General features: G+C 41.3%; 1 protein-coding gene across 3 annotated transcripts in view; it reads right to left on the reverse strand.

Annotated features, from left to right (window-relative positions):
- Positions 1–27,458, reverse strand: part of cntfr (ciliary neurotrophic factor receptor) — a 270,120-nt gene that overhangs the window by 216,296 nt on the left and 26,366 nt on the right. For 2 of the 3 annotated variants that reach the window (XM_037752393.1, XM_037752394.1), the window contains exon 2: positions 4,766–4,806. The gene's annotated coding sequence lies outside the window, so the exon portion shown is untranslated. Of the gene's footprint in view, positions 1–4,765; positions 4,807–8,831; positions 8,837–19,464; positions 19,470–26,420; positions 26,432–27,458 lie in introns of those variants that run through there. The other variant, XM_037752395.1, reaches the window with a different exon arrangement.

Genomic DNA, 27,458 nt, shown 5'->3' on the forward strand with positions numbered 1-27,458 from the left:
ACAGGGCTAGAAAATAACGTCTTGTCAGCATGATCAGGACACGGCTGGGTTAATACAATTCCTTCGGCTTATCCCTTGTCAGCAATTCTAGGTCACGGAGAAGGCAACCGGCGCAGATCTTAATATTGCCTTGTCAATGTGCATAGCTACATCTGGTCTGTCAACAAAAAGCCTGGAATCATGCAAGAGACGGCGAGAGAGAGAGTGAAATGATGCCTTGTCTGCACAGTCAGGACAACACTGGGGTTGTATTATCCCTCGCCTTATCGCTCCCCATGTCAACAATGCTTGGTCAGAGATGGTAACCAGTGATACACATACTGTTGCATTGCCTTAGTCCGGACTTTGGGTAAAAACATGTCCATCCTGCCTCTGGAACACTACATACTGTTGTCAAGGGATTTCATGATAACAGAAGTAATCGATACCAATAACCTACCAGTGAAATTTCATGATTCTCTGTAAAAAACAAAAACAAAACAATAAATCTATGTACTTCAACATACTCCTTTTTTACCATTTGCCTACTATTTTTTACGAATTTATTTTAATCCCTGATGATCCATCTCAAGTTTCTTGCCAAAAACAACATTTTACAAGATTACATTTAAACACAAGTTACAATTTTTCTTCACCCAACATTTTACTGAATAGAGCTTGAACACATCATAACTCATTGCAACTTCCGTAGCCAACAGATAACGTTAACTAGCCTTTCTCCTGCTGATTTCAAACCAGATTTGTTGTTGTCAATGTAGCACTATCAGGGAAATTTTCTACCGTCCCGAAGACGACAGTACGCTGTTAGTTTCAAGCCCTGATCCCTTGTACCTGCGGTATTGTAAAAAAACAGTACTGTTATATTTACCAAATTTTAGCATCAATTTGGTACCTAAGTATTGGTTCTCGTGACATCCCTAGTGTCTTTCAGAAATATAAAGTTGCAATGGCCTTAAAGAAAAAGAGCTGTATCTGAGATCATCCATCTAAAATTCTGATTACTAAAAAATAAAATAAAATTAGAGACCATCTTGCGATGAGTAACTACCAGGCCCGACTCCAAATCGGACCAGGGGCGTAAAGTGGGGGGCCAATGGCCCCTTCACCATTTTCTATCCACCTACTTCCGGCGCCCTTACTCTGACCACACCCATCTTAAAACTCAGACTTCATTTTGATCTCAACTACACACCTGTAAAGTTTCGTGACCGCATCTTACACGGTTGCGATCGCAATGACAACATCTGTCCACAGACAGACAGAAATAAAAACATCTGGCAAAGTACTCAAAACCACTTCTGTGGTAGTTCACGCTACAGTAGGTGTCTCCAGGACCACATTCTGCCATGATGACTCACACAGACTATACCACCATCGTTGTCGGGGGCTGGTAAAAAAAAATAAAAAACATTATAATGATGCACTATATTGAAATAATTTAACTTGTCTTAAATTTGAAAAAGTATCTATATGCTGTAGCCTCCTTTACCTCCCATCCCCTCTCAAAAGTGGGTTATGTAAAAAAAAAAAAAAAATCTCAGCAACATCTGCCTGTGTCTGATGATAACTAATAAACTCTATTAAAAAATGAAAGAATATTAGATGTTGCAAAAAGAAACAAAAACACATCCTGATGTTTGACATAATGAGTGAACGTGGAGAGTCCTCAGTCTCAGGTAATATTGAATCCATTAGGGTAGAACAGGCTCTTAGGTGACACACACATAAACACTGATGAGTACACACACACACACTTGTCGGGAGAGAAGAGAGAAACCAGAGGCTAGAATGACTGACACAAACACACACACATACACACACACAGAAAAGGACAAAAAACAACTTGTCGTGATTGTAAAAACTGAAAGTCAATTTCAAAGTCAATTTGCACCAAACTGCATTTGCAAAATAAATCAGGCACCAGTAGAGGGTACATTGTGGACAAATCAATGTCGATATGATCTAGAATAACCAAGTGTGTACGTGTGTGTGTGTGTGTGTGTACTGTGGGACACAGCGAGCGAGAGAGTGAGGGAGACTGACTGTGTGTGTGTGTGTAAAGGTGATTCTGGCGACAAGGCGACCCCGAGGGATCAAAACACACAGTCTCACATTACTGACGACCCCACACACACACACACACACACACAGACACATTCACAAGCAGGAGATGCATGCGCTTGTACAAGTGTAGATGACACGGTGGTGTCCGTCTACTAAGCTATTTGCCGACCCGCATGCCAACTGGACCCCCTCGCAGAAGACGGAGGGAGTGAGAGAGAGAAAGATGAAAGAAAGGTTGTCATCTTCACCGATACAAGTGCTCCACTTCACGAAGGCTTCTTTGAATGCACCACAGATTGGGGTTAAATCTATGTATGTTGGACTAGTCATTTCAGTTAGCCGCCCCGACCTCTACCACCTAATAAGAGTAGAGTACGGCTGCATGAAGTGACAGCTTTTGTTTTGCTTGTGTCGAGTTCAGAGCCGCGAAACCACTTAGCGTCGTTGGCCGAGCTAAAAATATCAAATCGAATGCATTCGGTGGGGAAAATGTCAAGAAAACACAGCGCTTTTATGCAGACTTTACAGTTTGTTGTCTCCCCGCTGACGTTTAATGCAGAAACTGAAGAAAAAAAAACTGTAACTTAAAAGGAAAAAAAACTGCAGACTTTACAAAACTTCTTCATCAAAACAGGTGAAACAAACAATGCCGTCATATTGGTTTCAGAATATGTCTGTGGAGGAGGTGCGGGGGTGGAGGAGAGAAACTTGACATTTCAACTTTAAAAAGGTTATGCCCTCCGTTGTGTTGATACTTTTTACCAGACCGTCTCCTATCATTTGAAGAAAATATGTATACCCTTGCTTCAGACTGCATTAATAGCGACCTTTAAAAGGCTCAATATAATTGTGTTTCTATGGCAAACAGTGTTGCCAACAATGCCGGCAAAAATTATGAAACCAAAGTGTGGAGAAAGATGTGATTCTCATTGAACCTGCAACTTCTTAAATCAAGAGTATAAACAAGCATACGGTTAGGGTATCAAGCAAGGATGAACTATGCAAGAAGATTTAGAAGGTCACTGTGCTTTCCTTGATGACCTCAAAACTAAATTCAACCCTGCTCAAAGCAAAATAAAATATCTGAAGTCCTCAAGGGGAAAAAGATTTATCTTGAATCCCATTAACATCCTCACCAGTAAGAGACAGAAAAGACTCCTGAGTCTCAGTCCCCTGAGTCTTTTTCCTCTTTCCGATTCATTTAATGTGTCTTGTGTTTCTGAATCTCACTTTCTTTGTTTATCATGATTATGCGACGTGACACGTGCCTCGCTGTGGGCCAAACGTCCCCGATGGGGAGAATAAATTCTCGGGCTTAAACTCAATTACAGTTCTGGGCGAAAAAGCAGAATGGCGGAGTAATTACAGTGCATTACACCTGGTTGTCAGCAGTAGCCTGAAGCTTCTGCGGGGCTTGTGTCCTCGGTTCAAATCCCAGAACTGTCGTGGGGTTGAGAGAGGGAGGGGGTTCCGGCTGGGGAAAGCAAATGAGTAATGCTCTCCCCTCCCTCATCGACTATAGTCGAGCTGCCCTGAAGCGAGCCCCTTCACCCCCGATGTCTCTGATGCAGCTGCTGACTGAGCAACAATTTGCATTTGCGGATTCTGTATGCAAATATCATCCGTCATTCAAGTCTTAAAAATAAATCTATCAAGATCGGATGCCGCCTTTTTTTTTTCTTTTTTTTTTGAGTGGCATTAAACTTTAGCTTCAGGTCCCTCTGTGAGTTCATAAAAGTGTGTATACAAACTATTAGTGTTCAAAGGCGTGGACTTCCCTGTATGTAACCGTATAGTCCTGAGCTGTCAGCGTGAATGCATGGCCGTGGCCTTCGTGGAATCTGGATATGTCTACGTGTGTGTCCGCTCCGTCTGCGTATTTCCTGTACCAGTGTGTGTTGTGTATCTCCTGCGTGCCCGCACTTCTGAAGTCTCCCATATCTGACCGCCGACGTGTGTATGTCGCTGGCATTTCTGGACGGAGGAATTCTATCCGCCTCCGCGGAGTCCTTTCAACGCCCGCCACCCCGCACACACACATCACACATCCTACTGCTGACACGTGCATGTCACCACGGCAACCAGATACAGCCAGAGACATGTTACTGACAGAGAGACCACCGCACTGGCAGGCCAGAGGTTCTTAAGACAGCTGCTGGGATCGCTTGTTGAATCGTAATTTTCCGACAAGATTCGTGAAATCAAACAACTAAAAGCAGCTCATTGGGAATCTTAGCGCTGATTCAAGAGGCCGTGGCTGTAATCTCATACAGCCCGCCTTGCTCCCACATATGCCAAACAGGTCCGCAGTATTTCTGAGGGTTTTCACACATGTGGCTCCCATTGTTGATTTGATCTCTTACAGAGTGCTCAGCACTGAAACCATCATCTTCAAAGCGGTGTGAGGGCGATTTCATGTGATGGTAGAACACATTTACAAGACGATGCAGATTCACTGCTTATATGGTGGGTGAGCAGGAAAACAAAGGGCGAGAGCAACATTGATGCCTATTTATACGGGAAATGAAATGAGTTTCACGCACCCCTGGCTTGTGAAACTTGCTCGGCACAAATAACAAAAGCAGAACATGAGGTCTAAATTCGACGAGGTAAAAATTGAAAAGCAGAAGAAAAAAAACAATTGAGTTGCAGTGTGTGTTCGAATAGGAGCAAAGACGTATACGGTGTCACGTCAGCTTACCTTGGACAGGACAAAACGTCAGCACGATCCTCCTCTTCACCCTGTCAAACGAAAAAAAACAGAGTTAGTCACTACATCCACAGAGAATGTGCAGTGAAGGATCTGAGTTTTGAATATAGCATTCAGTACTAGCAGTCAGTCAAAGAACGGGGGGATTTAGTTTTGCCAAATGATTATTCCTGTGTTTTTTTTAGACGTCTGCCACACTGGTCACGACCAAGCGGCAACCTCCGGGTCTGAAAAGTGAAGCCAATGCGGAAGTGCCTTAAATTTGCATTCTTTCTAATAGCCAGCAGGGAGCGACTCCTCCGGTTACAAAAAATAGTCAGATTGTATCTTAGTCTATGAGAAAATGGAAAAATCATTCAGTAATAAACTTAAAGAGGACCTATTATGTTTTTGTGATTTTTCCCTTCAGTGTGTTTTTATAGTTTTTTGTGCATGTCAAAGGTCTGCAAAGTTACAAAGTCCAAAGTCCACGCCAAAGGGAGTTCCTCTCAACCACAGAAACACTGCTCCTGAACTGCCTGAAACACCTTGGTTGAAGTCCCGCCTTTTCTTCCGTAACGTGGTGATGTCACCAAGTAACACATATGCATAATACCTGCCTAGCAGCTAGTCTGGCACGCCCCCAAACAAAGCTAGTTAGAGCGGAGAGCTGAAGCCGAGTCCGAAGAGTTTTGTTTTGCTGACCAATCACAACAGTGGGCCAGCTGACCAATCAGAGCAGACTGGGCTTTTTGGGAGGGGGGGGGACAGCAGCTCAAACAGAGCGTTTCATACAGAGGGTAAAAAGAGGTGCTGCAGCACAGCCGGTATGAGAAAAGTAAAGCACTTTTTGAACATTAAAGCATGTAAACATGTTCTAGTAGAAACCCCAAATACAAGCATGAACCTGAAAATAAGCACAATAGGTCCTCTTTATTTTAGCAAAGAGATTTGAATTAGTATTTTTTTTTTTAAAAGGGATAATATCCTGCTAAAAATCTTGGAAAAACTTGAATACATCTGTTTTTTTCCAATAGATTTGGTTGACCTCCAAGTCCAGCCTAATGGAAATACTGCAAAGAGATTTTCTCCCAATTCCTGCTTCTCCAGGCTATCCATCCTTCCAGCAATATTTCTTCAATTATTTTCTCCCTTCTGCTATCTCACTATCCCACCCATTTTTTTCACTCTAGAATGGTGCCTATTTAATCAGCAAAGTCAAAATCTAAACATATCATGCACCCCATGGGCAGTCTAGGGCAGCCTTATCTACTCTGTGCATTCGTTCCTCCCCTTCCTCCCTCGCTTCTTCTTTCCATCTGGTTTCACTTTTCCCCACCTGCCCATCAGTCTGCAGCCAGGGACAGGTGAGCCTATTACACGCTTCTCACACTGTCTACTACACACACACTCATACGAAAGCATGCACAAAACCACACTAGCTCTACTTCATGGTAACTTAGCGTGCCACGCACGTCGGCCCGAAATCTGCTGTGCTGTAAAACGGCTGTTACCACAGCGGCGTCACGCTCCTGATGAAGTGGTCTAGAGTCGCACATAAAAACTGCAAAGAGACTCCAAAACTAAAGAATTAGAATAGGTACGACTGAATAAAATATATTGGCCTCTGAAATGATTGTTTAAGACCAAAGTGAGATGTTGAGAGTAATTGAGTCAACTTTTACAATGACTTAAAATGCACCAGGAGAACAAGCATGAGAGTGCAAACTAAGTACACAGACGTTTCACTTGCCTATAGCTCAAAATATTCAGACTGTAAGGAACCAGTGCAGTCAATGTGCAGTCAAACAGAAATCCCTAATGATCTACACAGCATTACCTCAAAGTGACAGTAATACATCTGTGGGGTGATCAACACCAGAGAGTCAACATACTTCTGCAGCCACTGAGATCTAAGCAGTTGTTAAGTAGTAGTACAAGATTAAGTGGCGACAAAATTACATCTTCTTAAACGGGGCTAAATACGGGATTGGGAGCATTTCTATTGCCTCCAGACGGCTCTCAACATGGCGATGGTGAGCCGGCAGCTCGGAGGTAACGGTAGTAACAGCCTGGCTATGTCAACAACAAATAATAAGAACAACTTTATTTATAGAGCATTTTCATACAACAGATGTAGCTCAAAAGTGCTTTATAAAAGAAAATAAAAATGCAACAAACAAGGGCAATAAAATAAGACGATAAGAGGACAGTAGATACTAAAATATATTAGTGAAATAAAAAACAGAGACTATCGAGAAAAGTACAAATTTGAGAATTGGGTAAAGAATATATATACAAATATGAAATATTAATAATACTAATTAAGATACATAATAATAAATAGTATGACAATAATTATAAGCCAAATTAAATAAATAGGTTTTCTTTCAACACACACAGATGGAGAGGGACTTCATTCTCTGCTCAGGTAGACATTACTCCTCTATATCTTTACATAGCAAAATAGTTGTATGCTGCTATATTAATGCTCTGGGTATCGTATAGAGCACCTTTATCTGACCGTTATATTTTATGTGGAAATAAAGACAAGTTTTCATCATTTCATTATTTGTGATTGAATGAAATTTACTGAATTTATTTGGGAGAGAAAACGGTCCTCTGGCCCTCTAAAGGTTTTCGGTTGAGTGCCAACAAGATAACGATTATGTAATCTGGGCTTAAAAGTGATGATCAGTGCACCAGCAGGCAACTCAGCCTGATGCATTAACTACAGCGAGAGCATTAAAAGCCAGATCACGTATAAATAGTTTTCCTTAATATAGATGAGAGCAAAAAACGGCCTTATCGTGTAAATCCTGTTATAATCACAGCGGTCTTCTCAGGATTCACTTGCATGAACTGCGGAGGCTATAGAAAAGTTGTTCAGTACTGTTATGCCTCCTTGCTTCCTCCTATGGGGGTTTCAGCTCAGTAAAAAGAGTTTTCAGACTTTGTGTCTTCTTACAGTTTCTACCACAGATAAATCTGACTTCAGTATCACAGTTAGATATTTTGCTTTGTTTTCGTCTTTTTGTTTTCATGTAGAGTCGAGGCAGCCCGTTTCACTTTCTCTAGAGGCATCAGTGGCTGAAAGGCTATTTATTTATTTCCAGAAAACCCTGCCTGCTTGGCTGGAGGAGAGAGACAGAGAGAGAATGAAATGCTGAAGGTGGGAGAGATTTGCCGATGCTGCCGTGCAGAAACATTGCAGGACGTGCTATCATGTGAAACATCACCTTTTAGACGCTCCCGCTCTCCCTCTTCTTGTTTGTTCCTCCTATATCTGCCTCTCTCCTTGTCTCAGTCTACCCTTGCTCTTTTTTGTCTCTTCGCCTTACTCTCTTCTGTGCCTTTCCACACACACACACACACACATTTCTCTCATTTTCTCCTTCTCCCAGACCTTGACACCAGCTGTACTTTTCCGATTCAGCAGTTCCTCAACTCTCCAGATGACACGACGGGATTTCACGCCAGCTAAGAACACACAAATAACAACGACGCTGAACAAAAAAGAGCAAAAAAATAATGATAAAAGCCCAAAACAAAAACCGAGCAAATCGGCAAAAGCAAATCCCACAGGGCCTCTGTGCGGTTCCAGATAGGGAGCTCGACAGTATTAGCAAGCTGGGCCAAAATTATTTATGCGGAGGGTGAAAGAAAGAAAGAAAGAAAGAAAGAAAGAGCAAAAGTGAATAAGAGCAGGGAGCTAAATATACAGTCGCTACTACAGAGAGAGGGATTAAATTAGATGAGATGTGAATGCGAAACAGTGAGAGAAGACTCTCGGAGGTAATTACACACTCAGCATGTGTCTTTTCAACACCCCCCATAACAGCAGATCACCCCAAATATGTAGCCGCAGATATCCAAACTCCCCACTTATCAGACAAGACAAGACAAGACAAGACAGAATAATGGGCTGACAGTCACGATTACAAATTCATTGCATGAGCAAGACGTTGGTAAAATGCTAACTTTTGGTTCTGTTGATGCCCAGTACATGTTCTGCAGTATATCCACATTCCTTCAGAGTCGGTTTGGACGGTATTGCAGTATACCAGGGTACCGACACCATTACTTTCAATACCGTCATGAATACAGACGCTCCGCTTTCTACGATGCTGTATTGGCGTGATGTATTTTAGTGCACAGCACATGCCACCGGAGGTCGGTCTCTACGGTGAAGCAGGCAGCCGAGCTCACAAAAATGGCGACTGACTGTTTGGGGTATAAAGCTGTTTCAGTCCAAGCATGGATTTGTAAAAACTGATATTGTGGGTTCTTATGAGTGCTTACACACCCCTTTGGAACATTCGGGCAGGGAAAAAAATATTCGGACAGACCTTGACTTCAGCAGATTTCCACCTGCGGGAATATATGTTTGACCAATGAAATCCTTTGTTCCAACTGATCACCGTCTTTCTGTACAATAATTAGCCATGTGCTTGGTCCGCACCATTACCACGCCTGGGTATGCCTGTGGTGCGCCAAGTAGTAGTACATTTATGCTATTACAACTGAGTGAGCGAATATCATATAGCAGAGCAGTCAGCCAGTGATTGCTGGTATCAGTTTCTCTTTGGCATCATTATCTCGTCAACAATTATGACACAATAAACCTCGGACAGATCCATGCTTTATTTAAGGTGACGCCTCATCCTGCCGGCAAATGTTTTCCCCTCCATTTAAGAGGCACGGTCCTCCCTCGTCGTTCCTCATCACTTCTCGCCGTATGGGTAACGGATTGTCGGACAAATGGGCTTTTTACCATCGTATACCGTCGTATACCGCAATATACCGTTTACCCCGGCAATATGTCAGGAAGGTATGAAGGTATGAATCCTCCCAAGCCTACTCCAGAGACCGGAAAAATGACCCAAAATGTTGTGAAATCATTTAAAATTTTGCGTTAAGCCACGCCATGCCATGTTTGGCTCAAAGCCCACGATTCCACCGTTTTAATCCTGCACCAACTAATGCTAAACCAGACGACCTGGAGGACCTTTGATTTGAAAAGCAAAATAAAAACCGTTAATTTGTCTTGTGTCAAACACTGGATTACTTTTTGTATCCATTTTACACTATAAGCACATATACTGACACTAAATGCTAATTAAATGATTATTTTTTTTCAAAAGACTATATCCTACTGGTTTTGTTATCAAGCTTGCTCAGCAAGTGACAGACATGGCAGTTTGCCATGCCTAATAGCCACACATAATGCACTTTACAAACAGATGTCTTCACAGTACTGTGATTTGTTTGCAGGGATAAAGAATTACAGCGAAATAGGGGGGATTCACTGCAGCCACCAGCCGAAAGCTGGGATTGCATTTATTCATTTGTCTGTTTCTGTTAGTCTTGTCACTTCAGCACGTAACAAGCTTTTAGGAGTGAGGTCAAATTGTATCATCACTTCCCTATAACCTGTCTTGCAACATCTCTTATTTATTTCTTCCATCTGAGGGACAAAAACGCGCTATAGCACAGGTCTCACACGGCTTCATACACCTTGATTTGGTCTGACAAGAAATGTTTCCACACAGAAATATACCTGCTCTTTCTTCACACATTCAGCGTTTACTTCTGAAATCTAGGGCAGCCAAAGGAAGAGCAAACTTTTGGCGGATAAAAACATCACCTTGAACAAACAAACTAAAAATAACCCCTAGAAAATTAAAAGGTTGCACTTAGCAGAGTTAATACTACAAATCAATGGGCTAAAAAGAAGTCATAGGAGCCACTGAACTGCACATTGCACAAAATCCAATGAGAATCCAGCCAACAGTCCACCCCAAATACTCCCCTACTGCTCTGTTTCGCTGCCTGTTCTGTTAAAGCCAAGGCTATTATTAGCAAGCGAGGGGATCAGGTTAAGAAGATGAAGGCAGAAAGAGCACGGAGAGACAGAGAATTTAACTAAAGGGCATAGTGAGGGGCTAAAGCCACAGACAACAGGTCCACCTGCCAGTTTAGTGGCAGGATTTGTTTACCAGCCAAATGAGCAATTCCAATAGAATTAATTAATCACATGCATGACAGCACAGCATGAATCCAACAGAGGCGAGTGCAGTTTTGTTTGAATGTCTCATTTCTGGCTGTAATAAACATAAAAGAGAATATTATGGCATGGTAATGATGCTGGAATCTAAAAGAGATCAATGAGGACTAAATCAACATGATAAGAGGGAGCAGTGAAAGGTGAGATGGAAACAACGTAAACCCACAAGCGCAGTTTTAGTTGGTTCAGGGGGCTCATTAAACCCCCTAGTGGCCGCGGCAAAAAATAAATGTAGGAATTTAAATATTATCTAGGCTATATTGTATGTAATAACACAAAATAAGAAACCAACAAGATAGCTTTTTTTTGCGGGCTTTTTATTTACGTGATGGAGATCCCAATACACTGCAAATCTCTCTCTATGTTATAACATATGCTATGGTTGATATTGGACGCCATGGGGTATCACAGTCCATCAATGAGTCTGCAAGGCTCCTCTCTAGAGAAACGCTGGGATCTGTATCTGGTTTACTGTATGTTTTGTGGTTTCTGAAAGTTTGGTTTCTATGGTAATTATGCAATATTCCATCACTCATTGTCCCAACCCGGTCTTATGGGAAGGCGTATAAATAGCACAACATTACACAGACATTCCGCGTGTCATGAGGATGCATTTTAGGCTTTTTGCATGTCCTCTGTACGCCACATAACAAAACTAAGGTAATGTCCGCAGTTAGGTTTAGGCAACGAATCCACTCACTTAGGTTTAGGAAAAACATCATGGCTGGGCTTAAAATAACTACGTAAACTAAGTACAATACGTACGGAACAACGTACGGAAAACAGGTCACAAACCTCACGAAAAAACATTTGACAAACGTCACTAATGTAACTTATAAAACAAAATACCGGTCTCGAAACACAAATCTCCTGATTAAAAGTCCTGTGTTTGTTGAACCCATCCACCTCCCCACCATAAGCAGTCTTTCTCACTTTTTTATTCTATGTCAAAAGAAAATAGTGACAACAAATATAAAATAAAATAATGGTGGGGAAAAAAAAGCAAACGTAACAGTGAGAAAAAAAACACGAGGATTGCGCAGTTAGGATGTCAGAGGCTAAGAGAGTAAACTGGAGGCAGAGAGTTCAGACTATAAGCCTCATAATCTGCTTCATAACTGTCATCTGACATCACTGCAGCAGATGCTTTATCTTGGATCCTGTTCTCTCTGCCTATCCTAATGTAATGGGTGGGGGTCTCTGTCATACTGTAATGTAATGGAAACAGAGAGGACAAAAGGACAATAGACAGAGATGGTTTAGTACAGCCCACATCATAAAGTAGGGGAGTGTGGGGGTGAATGAGAAGTGTCCTCAGCTATATACCATCCTATCTGCCATGAGCAGAGAAATTAATAGATACAGGAGAAAGACGTGTGAGTGCATATGTGTTTGTTATGCAGCCAGCAAAGCAGCTTGTATACAGCTTTTAAAAGTGGCACTACTTAGTTTCTTAGGTAGGCCAAATGCACCATAAAGTGCATGTGTTGATTTTATGTTCACGGCCACATGAAAGTGAAAGTTTGAAGGCAATATTTTCATATATATGCACACATTTTCCACTGGCAACTGGTATAGCACAGTTATTCAGGAGGAGAGACAGAAATATCATGATCTAAAATATAACAATAAGCACATAGTTCCATATTGATTACACATAACCGGCAAGACTGTTTGTGTTTTTGTGATTCAAGAACAATCGTCGGTACTCGGTACTCATTCTTCGACAATACCGCTGGTACCGTAGGCACCATCAGGGCTCGAGACTAACAGCATCCCGTCGACAATAGAAAAAATGTTTTTGGAACGCAGCCCCTAAGCAGCTCAGTCTTGCACGGAGCTAACAGCTGACGTTAATAGGATTGCCATTATGATGCGTTCAGGCTCTACTCAGTAAAAGTTAGTATTGGGTAAAGGTAAATTCTAATGTTACCATGATGTTTTCAAATGTAATCTTGTAAAATGAGGTTTTTTTTGCGAGAAACTTGAATAAATAGAGTTGTCTGAGGGAGATGTTTTCACAGCAATATAAAAATAAATAATAGAGTGAATTATGACCTGTTTAAATTACTAACAAAAATAGCAGGATGTAATATAGTAATAAAGGAGTGTATGTTGAAGTACATGGGATTTATTGCTTTGTTTTTGACCATAGTATTGAATTGGTATCGAGAATCGTGGAAATTCACTGGCATTGGTATTGACTACTAAATTTCTGGTATTGTGACATCCCTATATAAAGCAGCAAACAGTGAGGATGTAAGCGTTAGAGGTCCTGTCTTAATCTTCCTCTAATCACACTGTATAAATAATGGCATGTTACGTGTAACCTTGTTAAGTGTGTGTGTGGGAGTGTGTGAGAGAGTCGTGTGATTGCCTAATTAGGCCTGCGTACAGTATCTCTCCTTGGCTGGATTGTGTTCCCCAAAACCATTTCACATCTAAATGACGTTCACAGCAGTTATAGACAAGTTTTAACAGTGACACGTTGCTTTACATATCACACTGACTTTATTAAGCGTGTGTTATGAGTTGAGATCTTTCCGGCTACCTTAGTTACTGTCTTGTCTGGTTACTTGTGTCCTCATTTGGCATCCCTGCAGCAAAATATAGACCTCAGGCATTGGCTTACCTACTGTATATACTATAGGCAGGGTAATTGGTCAGAACCAACTCATTACAATTCACAAGGGAGCTGAAAACTTAATGTGTTATCCAACAAGATTCATGTTTTTAAAAAATATAGAGCAAAGTCATATTTTAGATGAAACTGAGAAACTATCTACAAGTAATGTTAATGTTATTTTGGTATTATGTTATGTATTGTATGTTCCCCTGCACCCTGTTTTGTGTCATTTTCTGGCCAAACGTGTAAATGTTTCCTTCTTTGTTTCCATCTCAGTGTTCTCAGTGTTTAGTGTACACTGTGGACCTCTTGTTTATAGATTTATAGCTCCAAAGAGCTGCATTACTTTGTGCTGGTGGTTAACTGTGGTCATGCTCAAGTTAAAGTGGTTTGTTATTCACAGATAGATTTTGAAGTTTGGGTAAATAAACCCTTCATTTGTAACGTTGCTCGGTTTCTCACACAAACAGAACCGAGAGGCTCTGCAGATCGTGCCCAGAATGACCCTCTGTAAAGAGGTCGCCGAGGAGGGGGTCAACAATTGGTCAAGGCCTTACCCGATCACTCACCTCATGTCAGACTCACACAAGATACACACTATGCAGGCAAGCCTTTCGTGCACACTTTAGATGAATGATTTTCAGTTGCAAGAATGTAGGGACTAACAAAACAAGAATAGACGGCGCTGAGGACTGACATTTTAACTTCTTACCAGGCAATCATGTAATGAGAACAACCTTTAATTTCACACCGGCACAGAAAAGACGACCGTAGGCTATTACTCATTATTTATAATTCCCAAAATACACCTTTGTTCACAGCTGAGTGACATTAAAACGATCAAATCTTGAGCTCAAAGCTGTGTTCAAATTATACTACTGTAAAAGGCAAAATTAGAAAATAACACGACAGGAAGAGGTGAGCTTTTGATGTCAGCTCTCGCAACAGAACGTCGGGGGTTGATTCTGCATGATAACTGTATATTTTAACTATGAGAGATGTCACGGTGGGCTTCCATAAACCATGAGCCACCAGTATTTGATCCCCCACGAGGAAAAAATGGGAGTGAAGCAAAACTTGAAATATGCCAAGCGAACTTCCATCCCCGACTCTGAGAGAGTTCATTTAATGTCAGCGTTTCGACAGATCAGAAGTAGGATCGGGAATATATTCTTATGCTCAGAAAGTCAGGGGGAAAATATAAATGTCAAGGAAGGAAGCTGCCGTTGCTTTCTACTGGTAAATATTCATGGTATATTCCATTTTACCCTGTAACACTATGTTTCTGTCAGAATCGTGAGCCCTGCTGTGCATAAATCAGATGCCTCAAAATGACAAAGTACACCACAGACTCTTCCAAAGCAGGTTTTTCTTTAAGACATTTAAATAAATCTTATTGACTAGTTTTGAGAACTATTCTTTGTCATATGTGATGATTATATGGGGCCTTTTTTTCACAATGGCCTGATGATGAGGGGTTTCTATTAGCCGCGTTTTTGTGACACCAATATGGCACGTCTGAAAGCTATTAAATCAAGAAGAGGAAAGTAAATGCAAAATGTCAAAAGCGATAAAGAAAAGGTTTCATCTTAAAAGCTAAGAGAGAGACAAACACAGAATAGCAAACAGAGGTAAAAAAAAATAATGAACCCTCAAGCCAGTGAGAAGGACAAAGAGAGGAGAGTGAAAGCCCGGAGGGATGCTCAGGAGATACTCACTCCTCTCATCATCGCATGCTTCCACCTCTGCACCAGGAGATGTAAATGCAGCGAGAGCAGAAGGGGAGGCGAGAACGGAGAGAGGGAAAGAAGAGAAAATGTAGATGGTGTTCTCTCCTCTGGCAGATTGATAACAACTGTCTGACTTGGTTTCAGATGGGAATGCAAGGGCAGAGAGAGGGAGAGAAAAGGGAGGAGGGATATGAGGTGAAATGAATTGAAAGGCTTCATTGAATAGATGGAAGAGGGAGGGTAGCTGACAGTTTGACAAAGATGGTCATATTTGGTGGGAGATGAAGATAGAGATGGAAGAGGTTACTGGGAGGGCTCCGAAGGGGCTAAATGTTGTTGTCTTGAGTGTGGGAGACTGAGGTCATTTCACAAAAGGTTGTTTGGCTTGAAATGAAAGTTTATGGGACAGACTGAGAATGTGAGTTAAAATGCTGATGTGATTTCCAGGAATTTACACATTGGAAGAACAGAAATGATATTTAAAAGAATGAAACACCATAAACCGGTGCTGAAAAGTTGAATTTGAAGAACTATGTTATATTACACTGGCCACTCACAAAAAAAATAATTAAATTGCAAAATACCAATGAAAACGTAATAAAAAAGCAAAAGGAAAGACAATGAGGAAGGTCGTTTTGCAAAGCCAGCCAACACATTTTCCCTTCATCATTGTGGTCTGGCAACAGCAGCCAGACACTGGCTTGGGGTCAGGGGTATCAGTAATGAGCATAGACCTAACGCAGATGATTAGATGATTAGCCTTTAAAGGTGATAAATGTGAGATTGGGACATTGCTATTGCCTCTGCAAGGCTCTCAATAGGGCGATGGCTGAGCCGGCGGCTCACAGCAAACAGTGCTAACAGCGTTAATATTCCTGACACACCAAGCCGGCAGTCGGCCGTCGGATAGTTTGGGGCTGTTGGTGAGCGTCCGCTGGCTTCAGTCTGCCTTTGTTGGAGGTTTTTTGGCCGATTCAGCATGTTGGAAGCAAGCCGTCGAGTAAAGTCAAGAGGAAAATTACTGAAGGATTTTTAACAACGGCTTGTATATGCGCAGTCCTCGGCCTTCCGGTTTCCCTTTTTGAATGACAAACACAGACTACCGGGACTTGCTGGTGTGAAGAGTTGCTTCATCTCACGCATGCGCAGAACGTACGAGGTAGTTGGCCGTCGGCTGTAGTCTTTGTGGTGTGTCTGAGTGCAACATTTTGACCAAGACAAAGGCAATGTGAGGCGACTCAAAGCTGTAACCGCTGTATTAGAACAGCAGCTATGAGCTAGCCAGTGGGGCACACTCAGATGCACTAAAAGGCACGCTTGGCCAGCCCAGCTATGTCAACAAAGCACAGAGAAGACAAGACACAAGAGGGAGAGTGACTTCATTCTCTGCTCAGGTAGACATTACTCCTCTATATCTTTAAATAGCAAATAGTAGTTTGCTGCTATATTAATGCTCTGGATGTCATATACTGTAGAGCACCTTTAAACCAGCCGCTACATGATTGAGAATTAAAACTAAAAAACATCAACACTCTTTTCGCTGATTCTAGGATAATGTGGCACTGGCTTGGTTATTCCTAGGTTTTGCTCCTTGTTTTCAACTTGGGAAAAACATGGCGATTGTTCTGGAAACCTCCTATTTCTTTTCATTTTAGATCTAGGATGCACAGTTCAAGAACTCGTTCTTAAAAGTTGGCAGAGATGCAAATCAATACACAACTGAAATTAAATACAGCGTTTCTTGCCGTCATCATCTAAACCGCTCCCAACAGTTCACTGGTTAGCTCAGATTTCAGCTGTTAGCCTTGGGGGATAAGTCAGTGAATCATTTTGAGACTATCTCCAACCAAAAACTGAGCTCATATGATTTAAGATTAAGGTCTTACAAGGCTAAAGGGAAGGACTGAGGGCTACAGCTTGGAAGGCTCAAAGAGTGACAGATGAAATGACTGGCAGGTTGATAAAAAGGCTTTCATCTCATGCTGCAGAGTGAATGAATAACTGGATGGAGGTGTGGTGAGAAAGGATTAGAAAGTGGAAAAGAGGAAGTGAGAAAGACATTGAGAATGAGTGAGGTGGTCTGGGAACGTCAGAGTATACCGTCACCTCTGGGCTATGTAGGACTGAGAGTAGGGATGGGAATTGATACGATTTTATTGATACCAGGGCAATTCACGATTCAGTTTATTAGTCCAATTCTTTAGCAGTTCCCTTTTTAACTCCTGATAAATTTTCTGTGTGTAAAAAAGCAGTACGTGTACACAGGTTTTCAGTGTCAACGCAGCGGCTTTATTGTCTCAGAGTCTGAACACAGGGGCTCCTCCCACACCGAGCGTCCGTCTCTGACCCTCCGAGTTGAATCCCCCGGGCACACAGCTGGGACCACACCCGCTGAGAAGGGTACAAATATTTTCGGTTCATTATGAAACTGTGGCGAGCCGCGCAACTGTCAGGAAATCATGCCAGCATTGATAAACGGATCTGATAACCTCAGAGACATTCAATTCCGATGGATCGGACAATTTGGAGCCGATTCCCAACTGGAACCGGCTCTCGATTCCCATCCCCAACTGAGAGGTCAGCGATAAGGGGGAAAACAAGTAGTGGAGATAAGGAGAGCAAGAAAAGGGAGAGGAAATGGGGAAAAAAAATGTGTCAGATGTGGGCAAAAGAGGGAATCAGCAGGGTAGCAAACGCTGTCAAAGCTGGCCAAAGATGGGAGAGATTGATCGCAAGGCCAAGTGGATGAATACCAAGAAAGATCTAAAGAGCAAGAGGGAGAAAAGGGGGATGGATGAAGGGAGAAAATGAGGAGCAAAACTGGACTTAACTGCTCATCAAAAGGAGGGAGGGTGCAAATCGACGGATAGAGACAGAGTGGAGGGAGGGCAGAGACTGAAAGACGGCAAAATGGTGTGAAATTGACATGAAAATGAGGGGATGCTTGGGGAACAGCCAGCACGCTGTGACACCTGAGGTTTGTGAGGGTTTAGGGTAGGGTTGGCTCAGCACGATAAGATAACTGCCACCTTATCTGTGGTTGCAGACTGCTAACACACACACACACACACACACACACACACAGACTGACTGACAAATCAACACACATGCCGCTCGCCACCACAGTTTCCTTTGGTCAAGGGAAAGCAGACATGGACAAAGCACTATTAGAAGATTGGCAGACAGGTGTTTTGGGGCCGTGATTGGAACTGATTCCGATGTCTGTGTGTGGTTTTGTGCTCATATGTGTGTATACTGTGACAAGGTAACTTAACTTTATAAACTGAAACAGAGCAAGGGTACAGGAATTATACTGGTTTAGTGTTATTGAACTACATCTGTGCAAGCTGAGGTTTCTCTGTGTCTGTCTGTTTCTATAGGTATGTGTAAGATGTCTTTATGTCATGTCGATCAATCGAGGTGTTTGTCTGCTACTATACAGTAGAATGCATAAGAAGTGGACGTCACAGTGACGTCACCCATTGGTTTGTGGACTACAGTTTTGAAGCCATGAGTTTGGCCTTTTGGCCGTCTCCATCTTGGTTTTTTGGATCCAGAAGTGATACGAGAGGGTGGAGCTAAGGACGACCGATCGCTGAATAGGACATTTTTAGGTGACCAAAATGTGCCGTGGTAGTAACCTGTCAATCACAAGGTAGCCACGCCCTAAAGCATACCCTGCTTTATGGTCTATTTGACTCTAAATGGGACCATAATTTATTATATGAACATCATGCTGTATTGACTTCTATACAATAGACTTCTTTTTGCAACCAGAGGAGATGCCCCCTGCTGGCTATTAGAAGTAATGCAAGTTTAAGGCGCTTCCACATTGGCTTCACTTTTAAGAACCGGAGGTTGCCGAATGTTTGCAAAATCTTGGTCCAGGTTATACGTGTTGTTAGTCACACACTGTCTCTCACCATGGCTTGTATGTAATCAATATTTCAATAGTGGGGGGAGCAGAAGTATAGACTTTGACCATTTTGGGATAAAACGGGCTGAGAAAAATTTTGAAATTAAAGGGTGACGGGCAGTATAGAGAAAAAGAGGGAGGACATTCTGAGAAAGATATGAGAAAAAGCTGGTGACAGCATTTTGTATTGTAGGACAATATTACTGCATTATGTACCATATTTAAGGAGAGACTATGGACATAATTAAGACACACTAGCAAAAGGCAGATTACAAAATTCAAATAAATTAAACAACTTGTTGGAGCTTTGCAAATTTTGCCGACCTGGATGTCAGAAGTGAGGCGCCAACCGCTGCGACCAAATAATCAAACAAATACTGTACCCCCCAAAGGGGATCAGTGCCGTTTAGATCCCTATTATAAAACAAATCAACATCATGATCCACCATCATTACTTTGGCAGAGAGTCAGGGACAGAGATTAGATTTTTATACCCTGGTTGCTTTGACGTGAAGGCTATGAGAGCCAGTCTAACGATTCAACGGTCATCTCCAGCCATAAATGTTAATTAACAGCCTTAGCTGCTGGACATTCATTTCCTGCCATAGCCGAAAGGGAGGGCTCATAAAAAATAGGGTGTGTGTGTGTGTGTGTGTGTGTGTGTGTGTGTGAGGTGTCCTCATGTGTGGATGTGAGGGCGAGTGAGTGTCCGTGCGTGTGTGCGCAGCATCACGTGTGACAATGTGTGAACGTCTGCGTGTTCCAAGGACATGCGGTGATGAACACTGTCCCAAAGGCTCCTCTGTCCTTTTCTAATACAGCAATAAGCCGTCAGCACAAACCATAACTAGCTAGTCACACCATGACAACATAATAAAGCTATACACGGGGACAAAGTCAGGTAAAAGTCACACCATGGCCCACAAATTAGAGGTGTACACACACACGCTACGTCAGGAGAGAGGTACACTGTGACATCACAAAGAGCAGTAAAGGACGCATAGAGAGTAAAAATGGCAGCTCTTTGTGGCCATCAATCCAATAATGATTAGTCCATTGACAGGAAATTAAGTGACAATAATTATTTTGATAATCGATTCATCATTTCAGTCATTTAAAAAACCAAAATACCAAATGTTGGCTGGTACCGGCTTTTCAAATGTGATGATAACTACTATTCCCTGTTTTATTTATTTTTCAAAAGTTTAATTTCATAATTTTTTCACATTTTATAGTCAGAAAGTATTACTAAACTATTATTATAGCTATTAATCAATTAATTGCAATATGAAAATTAGGGCTGTCAATCGATTAAAATATTTAAACCCGATTAATCGCAAATTGATCACACATTTTTTATCTGTTCAAAATTCATATTAAATAGAGATTTGTCAAGTATTTAATACTCTTATCAACATGGGAGTGGATAAATATGCTGCTTTATGCAAATTAATGTATATATTTATTATTGGAAATCATTTAACAGTACAAAATAATTACAAATATTGTCTAGAAACCCTCACAAGTACTGCATTTAGCATTAAAATAAATGCTCAAACCATAACATGACAAACTGCAGCCCAACAGGCAACAACAGCTGTCAGTGTGTCAGTGTGCTGACTTGACTATGACTTGCCCCAAACTGCATGTGATTATCATAAAGTGGTTAGTCTGTAAAGTGAGAGAACCCATCAGACTTGGTTGGTACCAATGGATTCATTAGGTTTTCTAGTTTCATATGATGCCAGTATTTAAACTCTCTCTTATTCATAATCGCATTAACTTTGACAGCCCTAACGAAACTTGAATAATGAAAATAAACTGTTAGTTCCAGCCTTAGAAGTATTTTTCTATTTTCCAGGACTTTGTAACATGCGCTGCTGATTTCTTATACAGTGTATTAGTGTTACAGTTTCATTCCAGTCTCCACATGGTTAATGGGAGAATTATCATTTCACAAGAAGCCAGAGCTGGCCACAACTGGGCTCCATGTTGCAACGAGAAAAATGAAAGCATTATTTCTAATGGTTGTACTGTTCGTGTTACCACCTGCTAGTGTAATTGTCATCTGGCTGTACTCTCACTCACACGCCTGTTGTTTTAAAACTCAAATGTTGTTTGGTGAAGCTGGCTAATTAATGAAGATGAAACCCAAACAACGATCATGTGCCAGCGTTAGCCCTGGCTGTGGAAAGACAGAGCTAATGGAGACGAGCCATAACTCTCCGTTTCCATCTCGCTGTCGACGCCTCCCGTCCTCCTCGTGCCCCATCTATCAATCCATTTATCCATGCTGCCTCATCCCCCCACGCTCCTCTCTCTCTCTCTCCTCTCTTATCTATCTAAATGCATTGTAGGACAACCCCATTTCAGGCCGGTGTATTATTCTGACCATGAAGATGTTTTACAGGCTACCCCCCCACCTCCTCCATCCCCCCTTCCCCAAACAGATAGGAGAAAAGCCCCCATGTTGGAGTCAAGGTTCAGTGGTTTCTAATTATGTGTTCACTGCAGGAGCCTGGTCAGAATATTTCATATAGACCCATGAGAGAGAGAGAGAGATAGGAAGGAATGCAGGAGGGAGGGAAAGACGGAGAGTTAAGAAAGAGACAGAGATGCAAACAGAGAGGATGAACAGAAGCTTAGAGTATACAAATATGCAGTGTATAGCTACTGTCCAGGAATTAGAATCTAGGAAATAATGAAGGCTGGAATATTTTTGCAATCGCGCTGGCTCTAAAATGTCCTTTGTGTGCAGTCTGAAAAGATCCTTGAAGGCCCAATAACACCACAAAGTGGTAGGGGTGGGAAAAAAAAAACGATTCACCTACGTAACGCAACTTTTAACGTTTTTTAAATGGACTTTTTTATGCCAGAATCAATATATTTGCTTCATTTGAGTCTATGCGGAGGTAGAAGGAAGTTTTTATTGTTGTAGTTTAAGTAACGGGATGTTAACAAAGGGAACTGTGCATACATACAAAAATACATATATGGAAATAAGATTGATTGGATTATATTCACCATAAGTATCAAACATTACATGTCCCTTATAAATTAAAAGAAAATACCATTAATTTGTGAGACAAATGTCTTTATTCTTTGATTTTGGGGTTGCTGGAAAAAAATAAAAATAATAATTCATAAGAATGAATGATATATTTGACTTCAGGACATCTCTGACTAATTACATGCTGAAAATCAAACATTTTTACTGTATTGATTTGGATATTTCCCAAAGTAAAAGTCCCTAGAAGTGAATGATTCAACTTTTTCCCCATGGTAACAAATCAATAAATAATCGTAATCCCAATACTTAAAAATCGCAATACATATTGAATTGGCACCCAAATGTCGTGATAGTATCAAATCGGGAGATAGGTGCATCATCCCAGCACTGAAAAGTGGTACTGTAAAATTCCTTTGTTGTCTTATTTGATTGTAGAAGTGGCAAAGTGACTACTTGCAGGGCTAATTGGTGAACTAGTGTTGCCTTGCCCAAGGCTTAACCCACACAATGCAAGGTTAAAATGTCTCCAGACTTTGTCTTTTGGTAATTATACAATAAAGAGGAGGACTTCTTGGCCTTCCAAGTACAGTCAGATGTGCCACACGCGTACACCCTCAGGAAGACGTGCACACATATACACACTGTGGCTCTTTTCTCAGGGCTCTTAAATGACTGGTGTCATTAATGTTGGTGTGCGGTTGCCAGCTGTAATATTTCCTGTGGTCATTAGACCATCTGGTGGCCTGACTGCTCTCATATCTCTATCTGTCTCTCTCTTCTATCTCTGCCTGTCTGTGCTGCGCAGCCCATGCCTCTCTATTTCTCTGCATATGTGTCTCGGTGTTTCTCCACCTAAACCTTTCTTCATATATCTCATTTTGTCCCTTTCATATACACTGAATATGTCTGCCATACTGGGTTGTCTTTTTTTTTTTTAAGCCTAATTATTTTCACTCACTCTCATCATCCTGCAGCCCCCTCACAGCCTGTTGCCCCTGGCCACTTCATCCATCTCTCTGTAATGGAAACCCATTGATGTATGCAGCCATTTTGGTGCTCCAATATGTTAATTGGAAAGATCTGGAGCCTCATTTATGGAGAGGTCAACATCCCTTTAAATTAATGCTCCATCACTGCTGTAATTATGGTGGCGAATATAACAGGACACATAGGGATTCATCCACCTACTCAGGATTTCACAAATGCTGCTAAGATGTCTTTGCATTTAACCCTTTATTTTTAATCTGATCAGGGCGGATGAAAAAAAAAGAAAGGTGCACTCAGAGTGCGGATCTCCGCCAGGTGCGTCTGCAACGACCACTGCTGTATAATGTTTGATTGGATGAATACAAACCACAATTGGCTAACCTCCCAGTCGAGACTGCAAGTGTATCAGACGTGTTTTTCACTCGCACATCTCATGCAACAGATGCGCTCTCATTTTAATCTATGCAGATGTCTGCACCGGCTCTGTGAAGGTGTGCATCTCAGCTCATCTCGGCAGTTTATCAATGGCATTATCAAACAGGCAATAACAGGTGTTTTGTGAAAGTGTGAGACATTGCAACCACGAGAGGTCATTGAGCATGCAGCCATAAATGAGTACCCAAAATATTATGCCATTTGGTGCAGCAGTATGGGAGATTAGCCGTGGACAGACACAGAGATGCACACATACGACCAATCTCATTATCTCCTGGCTGAGATTAAAAAAAAGTAACTGCTTCTGTCTTTAGGTGTTATAAAAGCAAAAGCTCAAAGCTTGATGTCATGTGCATCACTTTGTTAGTAAAAGATTAAAGAGCTTACTTTCCAATACAATCACAAATTGCATTACCGTTGCATCATCATTTAATAAATGAAATATAGTGGTAAGCACATAGGGGAAATATTAATGTGGTAAGAACAGAAGAATAATAGTGCAGAATTAACATTCTCCTCATGTCTCTACTGACAACTAGGCGCTTCAAAAATAGCACAGATATATGTGCTTGGTGGAGTGACTTCTGTTACATATTCATTTGCCTTTGCTTAGAGCTAAGGCAAGCCATCACAATAACGGGGCATGTAATGATGCCATCAATTTAATCATCCCAGGTAGATGTTGTAATGGGATCCAGTCCCATTTAATGTACGGCTCCATGATTAACTGAGGTCTGAATTCACTCGTGTGAAAACGCCTATTTAAAGGCGAATCACGCAGCGATACGTTAGTAACATGGGAGTCCATGCACAACGCAAACCCACACACGTACACAATCTCAGAGACATAGCTTAAGAAGGTGTACTATCTCGATCCTTGAATCCCTATCCGTGCTTCTGTTGATCAATAACCTCTCAATATGTTTCACTTTCATCCAGTAACACTCTATGCATGTAATGTAAAAGCTCAATTTGCCAAACACCATTTGTGCAAGCAACAATACACACGCCATTTAAAATTTATTGAAAGCACGAAGACGCTTTGATGGAAAGATTTCACAGTCTTTTTTCTGCATTTCAATTCACATTCTTTAAATCTGCTCTGTTCTGCAGAAAATACCAACCGTCTCTGCCCTAATGACTCTATCTCTGACCTCCGCTACTTACAGTAACTTTCAATGTCTGGAATTTCTTTGAAGTGCACATCTAGTGATGTAATAATTTCAAAATTTCAAAAATCAAATATCATTTCCTTTGTAAAGGGAAATTGAATTTGTTAGATAAATGACGTTTAAGAGCGAGAAAAGATGAAAGTACTTTATTAGAGGTGATATTCATTGTCTCTGTCACGTTATTTATTTTTTTTCTCCAAGGGTAGAGCATGATTTGTTTGGATCGGTCTGCTATGTTTAGCTGTGATAATTGATTGCTGTCATTGCCTCTAAGTTTGAATTTGCGCTTTGACTGTCCTTCTTCTTCTTCTCTTCAACTCATAATCAATCCCAAGAGCCCTTATGACTACTACTGACGGGGGCAAAAAAAGTCCAATAAGCTAAGTCAAAAGAGCCAAAAATAACTATAGTAGAACAGTGTTACAAAGAGAGAGTGCTTTCACAATTGAGACACTTCACTATCACAGATTTTCTCCACAGAGACAGCCGATTGCTCGCTTTCTTTTAGTGATGTCGATCCCCCCACGCCCCCAACCCCACAAAAAAAGATTGCCCCATTACCATAGAAAGACCCTATATGCGTAAGTCTTTTGCAACACTAGCATCAACAGAGAGGGCAATTTGTTCAGACTGTGGGCAGGAAAATTGTCCTTCTCTTTTGCTCTTATCACTAAAATCTATAGCGGACAAAGGGGGGTGTAATCTCCATCCACAGTCCATTCACCTCTGAGACAGCAGCAAGAATCATGTCGGTCTGCTTCTGTCAGGTCCAAATACAATAGATGCTTTTTTCTATTTCTGTCTTACGAGGAAGGCCAAGGGACTAGGCAGACTTCTAGTCTGAGAGAACACCCGATTTGACTGTTATCAGGCCATTAAATAGGCGTTATCGGTCGCTATAAGCGCCATAGATGTGGGTCAGTAGGTTAGGAGCAACAGCCTACAGTCGTAATGTAATGAAACGTTACGTTTTGAACACAAACAAAACAGCTTCTTTAGGTTTAGGCAACAAAACTACAACTTTTTTTAGGTTTAGGCAAAGAAATGTTTGCTTAAAATAACTACGTAACATTTCAAAAATGAAAGTGAAACTTTAACGCTTATGAACACGACAACTACACATTGTTGGTTTCATATGGGATGCGAAAACCCTAAGTTTTGTGTCCCATCCATCGCGCCCAAACTCCACCTTATATGGAGTTTCACACCGTCTATAACGGCCACAGGTGTCGCTGTTAACAAGCAATTTCTGATTCTTACAAACAGTCCCATTAATAGACTGACCACTGCCTAATACAAACAGAAAGTGCTGGATATTGGTTACATATGCATGTTGTCTTTATCAAAATGCTTGCATATGAACAATTTTGTAAAAAATGTACATACAAAAATTGTACTTTTTCATTGCAATGCACATTCATTTAAGACTTAACAGTCAAGCAACCGCAAAGGACTATTTATACTCTATTATAATAGGTTCTGTCACAAGAGACTGCAATTTCTGTGAAATGAAAGCTCAGTAATCATCATCAATGGGTTAGTCATGCCACACTTCAATGCCTTAACATATTTTTATTTAATCCGGGGAAAGTCAACTGAGCACACATGCTGCTTTTTTGGCAGCGTCCTATATGTTCATAGGTTTAAAGGTATTGACACAAGGGAACTCGGCTGAGGCCAATAAGGGTTAAAAGCCTTGTTTACAGGCACCTCTGTGGTAAGACAGCGAGGATGTGTGGATATAAATTAATATGTACTATTCAAACGAAGGCCAACAGAAAGATTTCTACCTTTATCCAAAAGTCAGATAATTGATGTTGTTGTGCGAAGCCTTTTGGAAATGAAATGAAAGGTTTTATTCCAAATTAGTAGCATCACCAAAATGTCAGCCTTGCATTAACGGAAAAAAAAGAAAAAGGAAAACAGCCTTGTTTTTAGCTTAATGACATATTTGATGTGTTACACGGTCTGTTTTGAAAGGATTTCATAAGGACATGAGGGGCTTTTTCTCAACAGGGGATGGTGTATTTTCTTCAATTCGTGTGGATACATGAATAATACATGGAGTTATAATGGTTCCAAATGACTCGAGCTGAATGCTACTGACATGGTGACTCAATGTTTTCAATATTTACAGAGGCATTTCAACTTAAAAAGACACATCATTTGCCCTTGGTGGCCTATTTACACTGCCGTATATTCATATTTTGGTTATTATTCATTTGCGACATGCAACAAGACGAGAATATCCAGTCCAGACCGCCCTCTACTCCTCTTAGAAGAAGACGGCCTGGACTCTCCATAATAAAACTGTCAGTGCCCCATAGCAGGGGAGTGCACTGCTTTTAAAGGGAGCTGATTTGATTGGCTATGATTGATGCCAGCCTCTCACACACCCACTGATAATGTATTCCTCCTAAGCACACTCCAGATGTATTTCCAGATATGCAACAGGTGCGTTCTGCTCCTTGAATAATAAGAAAACGGTTCCCTACATCTCTTGGTTCTGTCTAATGAGATTAAGGGGATAGGTGGGAGTCAAGAAACATGAAAATATGTATCAGAGTGCAGTCCATTATGTCCTTGAGAATCCATTTAAAACCAACTTTACATATTGCAGCATGGCACTGGAAGCTCCAAAACAGTATAGAGACGCAACAGGCCCAAATCCATGTTAATATAGGCAAGCAGAAAGCGAGCTCGAAGCACTCGCATTTGCATTTAAAATGAGAAAGACTCTCGGCTGTTTCTTCGACCGCTAA

The sequence above is a fragment of the Sebastes umbrosus genome, chromosome 19 (genome assembly GCF_015220745.1).
Source record: "Sebastes umbrosus isolate fSebUmb1 chromosome 19, fSebUmb1.pri, whole genome shotgun sequence".
Taxonomy (NCBI): Eukaryota; Metazoa; Chordata; class Actinopteri; order Perciformes; family Sebastidae; genus Sebastes; species Sebastes umbrosus.